Source organism: Morone saxatilis, unplaced genomic scaffold (genome assembly GCF_004916995.1).
Source record: "Morone saxatilis isolate NCDOM2014 unplaced genomic scaffold, NCSU_SB_2.0 Contig17, whole genome shotgun sequence".
Lineage (NCBI taxonomy): Eukaryota > Metazoa > Chordata > Actinopteri > Moronidae > Morone > Morone saxatilis.
In genome coordinates this window covers 24825356-24828628 of record NW_023339729.1, presented here as the reverse complement: position 1 = coordinate 24828628, position 3273 = coordinate 24825356, and positions in this window count along the sequence as shown.

Here is a 3273-nt window from a genome sequence, read left to right as displayed (position 1 = left end):
AAGTACAGGTCCATTTACCATTCAGAAAATAGTATACAGTACATAGATTTATTGTGTTTATCTAAGATAAGACTAGTGTTTGCACATTTTGCACATTCCTGCACAAGCTGAACAGTTCTTTCATTTAAATAAAGGTAATATAGTACATTTTGTTTTATAAGGTTTTTCATATGTTATTATCAATTTTCTGTTTTCTACTCTGTTTTCTACTCATGCTTCTTGACAGGCAGTACTTGTTTTCATATTTCCTCATAGTACTATACTATTGAAATATAGTAGTATTTTGCCCCCACCTTAGCCCATGTATGACCTGCTGACACTTGGGTCAAACAACCGACGTGGTCAGGCTTCGACACCCAATGCAGGCACCTGGAGCAGAAAGTCTGGCCAACCATAGAGGTGCCTGCATTAAGGACATTACACCCAGCACTTTGCAGCTGATTAAAAACTGTGTCTTCAACTGCTAGGCTAGATAATGTGATCACAGTTTGTTCTGGTAGTTTCAGCTTAGCTAAGCCCCTATTCAAATTGCCTTTGCTCTTCCAAACTGACATTTTTGTTTGAATAAACTTATAATTCTCAATGATCTCCACTGATAGGACACAGAAGTTCACAAACAGATGAACAAAGGAGATGAACGTGCACAAGAAAACTCCACAATGCATCTTTAACTACTGCTGTCTAATGTTAAGGGATTTGGATTAATTGACCTACATTTTTACAAAACACAATGGTCTGCAGGTAATAGTCCCATATCAGTAAGCCATTACTGTGGTATTTCCTTGCCAGTAACTTCAATAAAATATAGCAGTATTGTGCTGATTTCAGTTATTGCCATGACAACAAGAAGAAATTTCTTATGGGCAGTCACAAGTCGAGGATGCCAAAGCTTTACTGTAATAGGGCAGCAAACGGACAGAGCTTGCCTGTAGAGGAACCAACATAAAATCCAATGGACAGTAGCCATTTGGCCACAGAAAAGTCAAACTCCTCTGCACAACTGATGAATGCAATCTATTGGAGAGCAGAGAGTTCCCCTTCAACCTTTTACCAGAAGAGGAAGCTGGTCAGCTTGGCAGAGGTCTGCCTATCCATCTCAGCACCTGCACACACAAGACAGGACCTGTAGCCAGGAAGTGGAGGAGCAAGAAGACATACTGATGAGGGACAAACCCTTGATCAGCCGGGTCTGACTAACCCTAGCAGTTAACCCTGCCAACTATGTGGTGGTGGTATAGAGGTATACAGAGAGGCTTAATAACCCAAATACAAACCCCAGTCAGAAAGACACTCCATCAGCTGACTAAGTGTTAGATATTTTAAATATTTCAGGCATGTAGTGTGCAACGCATTGAGTGGTCAAAAGACTAGAAAGGTGCTATGTAAGTACAGTCCATTTACCATTTAAATAAATTTTAAAAATCATTGTGGTATGTGCAAAAGCTTGGGCCCAATAGTCAGTCAATAGTTTTACAGGGTCCCATAACCTAATTAGCTTGTTAGGCCTGAGGCATGTCAACAATTGTTAATATGATATGTAAGCTGGTGCCAATTTCAAAGCTTTACAAATACTCTTGTTTACAGAACATCCCAGTGTGATGCCAGCTGATTTTGGCTTATCTTAGACAGATCGGCATTGTCCTGGTATCAGTGTATATGCTATCTGATATGCACTGATTTTTTCTGGTAAAAATGCTAGTAGTAATTTATTGGTGTCACTGCAAAGTTTATCCAGCAGAGTGCACTGCAATTACTGTGGCAAGCAGAGTAAGAGAGAAGAAGCATCTCTCAGCATGAATTAGAATTGGTTGACATATTAAATAAATATTAAATACATATTAAATATTCTTTAATGAAGTTGTTTGTTTAAGAAAGCAGTCTTCTGAGTACCTTTGCATAGTCACACCCATGCAAACACAATTGTTGCACAATCCACAAAAAAAAAAGGTCTATTTTCATTCCACCTCAAAATTCATATCGCCATATCAGTACTCTGTGATCTTTCCCCCTCTAAAATGTATATCGGATATCATATCGCTCACATATTGTGAATTGCCAGTCTACTGGTTGTCATTATGCATATGCATTAACCAAATTACTGCACCTGTTTACAGTACACTTTATTCATTTTGCAATTACTGTTCACCTGTCTACAACAGTATATTGATTTTATTTTATATTTCATATATTATACTTTTGCACCATTTTATGTCTCTATATATAGATTCTCATTTTTTTTTAATACATATTTTGTATATTTGTAGTATTGTGGAAGGAGTCTCGGAACTAAGAATAACGAAAGAAAAAAAAGAAGAACGTGAAACTTGAAAATTGTTGTGTTAGGACTTCAGATAAAGGAGAAAACAGCTGTAAGGCACGTACACGTCGGACTTCAAATATAACTCAGAGTCCTGTCACGTGCAAAAGTTCGCAGACGACACGGCTATTGTGGGCTGTATCAGGGGTGACCAGGAGGAGGAGTACAGGAAACTCATTCAGGACTTTGTCACATGGTGTGACTCCAACCACCTGCGCCTCAACACCACCAAGACCAAGGAGATGTGGTGGACCTCAGAAGGCCCAGGGCTCACCCGGAACCTGTGACCATCAACGGTGACCGTGTGGAGTTGGTACAGACATACAAATACCTGGGAGTACACCTGGATCAACTATTTGCTAAAGATATGGAGTAAAAGTATTATTTTGACCAAAGCGGAGCTGGTGATTGTTGGAACAAGGGAAAGACAGTTTTGGTAAGTTTTATTTTGTTTCTGTCAAAAGCAGCTTAAAAAAAGGTAAAAGCAAAGGTTAGGGTTATTTGGATATAAGAAACAAAATAAATAAATAATAATTTTTCAATTTGAAATAACTGTCCTTAGCAACAGTTAATAATGATGACACTAAAATGGTTCATCCACAAAAGCTGTTGAACTGTAAACGACTGTATTCATGTAAATTAAATGACATTAAATGAATATTTCTTGCACAGAAGTGTCTTTTCTTCGTTTAAGCTTTAAGGTTTACCGGCATTCGTCTCTTTGTGCATAAAAATAACTTAGAGGAAGTAAGCCGGGACAGGTTTTTTCACCTCCATGTCTGTTAAACACAACTGGAAGAATGACAGAAGACACAAACTGTCTGTGAAGACAACATCCTCCTTTTCTGATAAAAATATATATTGTGACCTCATGTATGTGATCGACCTGCTGATTGAACAGAGACGTGAGGAGAAGCTATGAGTTTAACAGCAGCAGCGAGTGGATTTGTTGTCTT